The sequence below is a fragment of the Galeopterus variegatus genome, unplaced genomic scaffold, assembly GCF_000696425.1.
Source record: "Galeopterus variegatus unplaced genomic scaffold, G_variegatus-3.0.2 Scaffold3734, whole genome shotgun sequence".
Taxonomy (NCBI): domain Eukaryota; kingdom Metazoa; phylum Chordata; class Mammalia; order Dermoptera; family Cynocephalidae; genus Galeopterus; species Galeopterus variegatus.
In genome coordinates, this window is record NW_007729845.1 from 1 (window position 1) to 6,076 (window position 6,076).

Sequence of the window (6,076 nt, forward strand, 5' to 3'; positions counted from 1 at the left end):
AAAAAAATGGCAACTATTAAGATGATTGACTTACCTGTCCACTCCCTTTAAAATCTATACCAACATCACTTGGTATTACTTAGAGTAAGCACCGCTGCGTTGATGGTGTATTCCAGGAGTCAGCAAACTACAGCTCAGCCCAGGGTCCAGTTAAAGCTCACCACTTGCTTTGTAAACACAGTTTTATTGGAACAATTTATGAATTGCGTTTGTGTTAACCTAAATAACAGAGAGAGGCTCTCTAAGAGCTTAATGAATAATTGGGAATAGAACATTGCAATGAGAATATACATGCCACAGTAAACTATGTACTTATTCAGGGATGTAAAGGAAGACAAAGGGTTTTAAAGGAGAAATGATGGAGGATTACACAACTGTTTGGGAAGAATTGTCCTTAGCTACAAGGACCAATAACAAGGGCAACGACAGTCTGAGGTTGGACAGTTACTGGGCAGATGGCCTTGCAGAAGTATATTTTTGTTAAAGTTGTAATGACCTCTGTGCCAAGTTCTGGTTTTGCAGAGGCCTTTGTGATAATTCTTGTTATCAGGCACAAGAACTTGCCCACTTCGTGGCCTTCCCTGGCTCTATTTGTCAGGTTTGTTTTTGTTTTTTTGTTAACACAAGTGACTCCATTTTGATTCTGACAACTTTCACGACTATTTTGCACTATAGGGTCAGAGCTGAATAGTCAAAACCAAGATCACATAGTCTTCAAAACCTAAAGTATTTATAATTTGGCCTTTTACAAAAAAAATTTGTCAACCCTTGATATATCGGATCATTCAGTAGTGCCCTTAAGAAGCATCTGAATTCATTGGTCAAGAATGCTCTACAGAGCTACTTCTCTGAGAAAACACCAAATAGTGGGTGATGCCGGTGAATGGAGGCCCACAGAGCTCACAAAGGCAGGGATGAGGACAAGGAGTGGCTCTCCGTCACTAAGCTGGGCTTCCTGGCCAAGGACATGAAGATTGAATCCCTGGAGGAGGGGTACCTCTTCTCCCTGCCCATCAAGGAGTCTGAGATCATTGACTTTGTCTTAGAGGCATCCCCAAGGATGAAGTTTTGAAGATTATGTCCATGAAAAAGAAAACCCATGCTGACTGTCAGCCTTCTGGGACTACAGTGGCCATGTTAGTCTGGATGTTAAGTGCTCCTAAAAAGTAGCCACTGCCATCCAAGGAGACGTTACCTGGCCAAGCTCTCCATCATCCCTGTGCAGAGAGATTACTGGCAGAACAAGATCGGCAAGTTCCACACCATCCCCTGCAAGGTCACTGGCCACATAGGCTCTGTGCAGGTGTTCCTCATCCCTGTCCCCAGAGGCACTGGCATGGTGTTGGCCCCCCTGTTGCTGATGGCCGGTATCAGCAACTGCTACACCTCGCCCCGGGGCTGCACTGCCACCCTGGGCAACTCCAGCAAGGCCACTTTTGATGCTATCTACAAGACCTACAGCTATCTGACCCCTGACCTCTGGAAAGAAACCATGTTCACCAAGTCTCCCTATCAGGAATTCACTGACCAGCTAGTGAAGACGCACACCAGACTCCAATTGTGGCCACGACCTAGTGTTTTTATACAAGAAAAATAAAGTGAATTAATTAACCCTGTTTTTTTTTTTTTTAAAGAGAGAGAGAATGTTCTAAAGATACCCCACACCAAGACAGCTAAAATAAAACTTTTCATTTTTGGCAAATGTTTGTTGGCCAGAAAGATAATACTGAACATTTCTATTCAACTTTGTTTTTATTATGCAGGGTTACATTTTGCACCCACAGTCATGCACCAAAAAACGATGTTTCTGCCAGTGGCAGACCGCATATACAACGGTGGTCTCATAAGATCAAAATGGAGCTGAAAATTCCTATCGCTTACAGACATCGTAGCTGTGGTAACATCATAGCACAATGTATTGCCATGTGTTTGTGGTGATGCTGGGGTAAACCCACTGCGCTGCTGGTAGTATAAAAGTATAGCACGTACAATTCTGTGCAGTACGTAATACTTGACAATGATAGTAAATGACTATGTTACTGGTTTATGTATTTACTATATTATATGCTCATTAAAAAACATTCACTGTGACACAGTCTGCTGTGTTAGGCTGGCAGCAGCCTTGGACATCTCGTGTTTACTGTGGCTCGCAACTGCATCATATACTCTTGTGCTTGATTTAATGTCGTGTTGTTTGTTCGTCATGGCCCCTAAGCATCCAAAATCCACTGCTAATGTTGTCATTAAGAAGCCATGTTGACTGATTGACCTGGAAATGAAATTAAAAGTGATGAAGGACTATGAAGGTGGCAAATCAGTGATGGTTATTGCTCTCCAGTCAGGCATGTACGATTCCACCACAGCTACGATCCTGAAGAACAAGAACAAAGTGACAGGAGCTGTTGAAGGATCTGCTCCACTGAAGGCAACGAGACTAATGGAAATTCAAAAAGGGCCTGTATCAATCAGATAAGGAGAAATTTCTAATCATCCATATTAAAAACAAGACAGAAGCATATCCCTATCAGTACCATGATGATCACGGCCAAAGCAAAAGTTTGTTTATAATGTTGAAAGAAAAGGCTGGACCCAGCTATGCTGTTGAATTTACTATTAGCTCTGGGTGGTTTAAACGATTCAAGAATCATTATTTATAACATAATGTGAAAGTGAGTGGTGAGTCTGTGAATACTGATGTGAAGGCAGCTAAAGAATTTTTGGAAACTTTAGATAAGCTGATCATGCAGGAAAATTACTTGCCAGGACAAATCTTCAGTATGGATGAAGCCTCCCTGTTCCGGAAACGATGCCTGAAAGGACTTTCATCCATAAGAAGGCCAAGTCAATGCCGGGTTTCAAGGCTTTTAAGGACAGGGTAACAGTCTTGCTTTGGGCGATGTTGCAGGTTACAAAGTGAAACCCTTTGTGATCTGGCACGGTGAGAACCACAGGCCTTTCAAGCACATCAATAAGCACACACTGCCCATGAACTGCAGGAGCAATAAGAAGTCATGGATGACCCAGCTCTTCTTCCAAGGTGCCCTCCTGAATTACTCTACCAGTGAAATGGAGAAGTACCGTTTGAAAAATAACATATCTTTTAAGATTTTGCTTATTATTGATAATATTCCTACACATCCTCCTTTTATTGGTGATCTTCATCCCGATATCAAAGTGATATTTCTCCCTCTAAACACCACTTCTTTGATCCAACCAATTCATCAAGGAGTTATAGCAGCTTTTAAGGCCTGTGACCTGAGGAGGACATTTGTCTAGGCCATTGCTACAGCTGAAAAGACACTGCTGCGATTCTAGAAGGAATACGACATCTATGACTGAATCAAAAACCTTGCTTGAGCTTGGGGTGAAGTCACCAAGGGGTGTAAGAATGGCCTCTGGAAGAAGACATTCAATGACTTCAGAGGGTTTTCCAAGGATGAGGGAGATCACAAAAATCAACGAGGCTGTGGCTGAGATGGCAAATGGCTTTAACCTGGGTGTTAATGAAGATGACATTGAGGAGCTCCTAGAGATAGTTCCTGAGGAATTGACTGATGAATTGTTGGAACTGGAGCAGGAACACATAGCTGAAGAAGAGGCAAGAGAAAAGGAAACTGCAGGAGAAAAAGAAGAACAACCCCCAAGAAAATTCAGTGAAGGGTTTAACAGAAGCATTTATAAACTTAAACAAGCTCCTTAAAAAGTTTGAAAACACAAACTCCAACACCAAAAGGTTTTCATAAATAGGAGTTCGTGGTGCATTCTCTGCATACAAGTAAATCTATGATGGAAAAAAGCAACCAAGCAAACCACCGTGGACATATTTCTGAAAAGAGTGATACTTCCTCAAGAGCCTCAAGCAGGTCCTTCAGGAGATGTTCCAGAAGAAGGCATTGTTGTCCTAGCAAATAACATCTGTGTTACTGCCCCTGAAGACCTTCCAATGGGGCAAGATGTGGAGGTGGAAGACAGTGATATTTACTGATGATCCTGACCCTGTATAGGACTAGGCTAATGTCTTAGATTTAACAAAAGAGTTTAAAAAGTAAAAAAAAAAAATTAAAGTTTAAAAATAAAAAATGGTTATAGAATAAGCATATAAAGAAAGAAAATATTTTTGTATAGCTGTACAATGTGTTTGTGTTTTAAGCTAAGTGTTACTATGAGTCAAAAAGTTTTAAAAAATTGAAAAGTTTATAAAGAAGTTACAGTAAGTGGAAGTTAATTTATTACTGAAGAAAGAAAAAATTATAAATTTAGTGTAGTCTCAGTGTACAGTGTTTATAAAGTCTACAGCAGTGTTCAGTAATGTCCTAGGCCTTCAGTGTCACTCACCACTCACTCACTGACTCACCCAGAGTAGCTTCCAGTCCTGCAAGCTCCATTCATGCTAAGTGCCCTATATATGTAAACAATTTTTTATCTTTTATACTGTATTTTTACTATTCCTTTTCTATGTTTAGATGTGTTTACATACATATACTTAATGTTGTGTTACATTGCCTACAGTAACACACTGTGCATATTTATAGCCTGGGAGCAATAGGCTATACCATGCATCTATGTTTAGATGTGTTTACATACATATACTTAATGTTGTGTTACATTGCCTACAGTAACATACTGTGCATATTTATAGCCTGGGAGCAATAGGCTATACCATGCGGGTGTATAGTAGGCTTGACCATGTAGGTTTGTGTAAGCACACTCCACTCTATGATGTTTGCACAATGATGAAATCTTGTAATGATGTTTTCTCAAAATGTGTCTCCATCATTAAGCGACACATGACTATAATTTATCCCGGTGGACTAAGTCCCACTCAAAGTTGATCATTTTAGGGATTTTTATGGTAGAAGTGGATGATAATTGTCTCTTACTTTCAAAAATCTTTTTGTCAAGGTCACTTATTGCATGTTCCATTCTGCTGAATTCTTAGAGTCTTAAATAGAGTGATTCTCTGAGATCCTTGTATATTCACACAGCTTTTGTACTTTGGTACTTTGCCTTCAGTTCTTTTCTTCTCAGGAATGAATGTATTATGTACAAATACATAAAACAAATTCTTTAACTTTCAAAACAAAGCTACATGAATCTAGAGTTAAAGGAAATTTCTACCAATCCAGACCACCCCTTCTTAATCATTAAATATTCCTTAGTGACATTAATTTGAATGATCTGAAATAATTTCTCATCAAAATCCCAGATAGATAGTTAACACTCCAGAGAGAGTCTCAAAAATATGCCAACCATTAGTTATTCTAGATTCCCTCTACTTAATTACTCTTTGCAGAGAATTACTGAAAATCTCTGTATCTGGATTATCTGTCTCCTCAATAAAATGGACTTTATAAAACTACAAATTAACACATTTCCTTGGCACTTTCATCAAAGTTCGATATAAGAGATGTCCATAAATAAAACATAGAGCATTTTTTGGTAAAAGGTCCAAAGTTCAATTATGTTATTCAGTAAGGAGTAATGTGGGTAAAAGCTTTTCTCTCTTATGAACGTGTGTGATCTTTTATTAGGCAAAGAGAGCTATTTAAACACTTTAATTTTTTGTCTTTATTGCCAAGTAGCTTGGATCTAAGTTGGGATATTATTACTTATGCTCATCTATATGAAGTCCTGCTCTATTTCTGATACACAGAAGGTTACAGCTTCCCAATTCTTTGAAGATAAGATATAAGAGATGTCCATAAATAAAACATAGAGCATTTTTTGGTAAAAGGTCCAAAGTTCAATTATGTTATTCAGTAAGGAGTAATGTGGGTAAAAGCTTTTCTCTCTTATGAACGTGTGTGATCTTTTATTAGGCAAAGAGAGCTATTTAAACACTTTAATTTTTTGTCTTTATTGCCAAGTAGCTTGGATCTAAGTTGGGATATTATTACCTATGCTCATCTATATGAAGTCCTGCTCTATTTCTGATACACAGAAGGTTACAGTTTCCCAATTCTTTGAAGATAGGTGTCGCTATATGACTCACTCTGACCAGAGGAAAAGAAATGAGTAGAAGTAACATGAGTCATTTCTAGGCCAAAACATTTAATCGCTACATGCCAACTCTCCA

At 39.0% G+C, this 6,076-nt stretch overlaps 1 pseudogene; it reads left to right on the plus strand.

The window, feature by feature from the left end:
• Positions 1-910: 910 nt before the first annotated feature.
• On the plus strand, positions 911-1,597 carry LOC103601435 (annotated as a pseudogene).
• Positions 1,598-6,076: the final 4,479 nt, after the last annotated feature.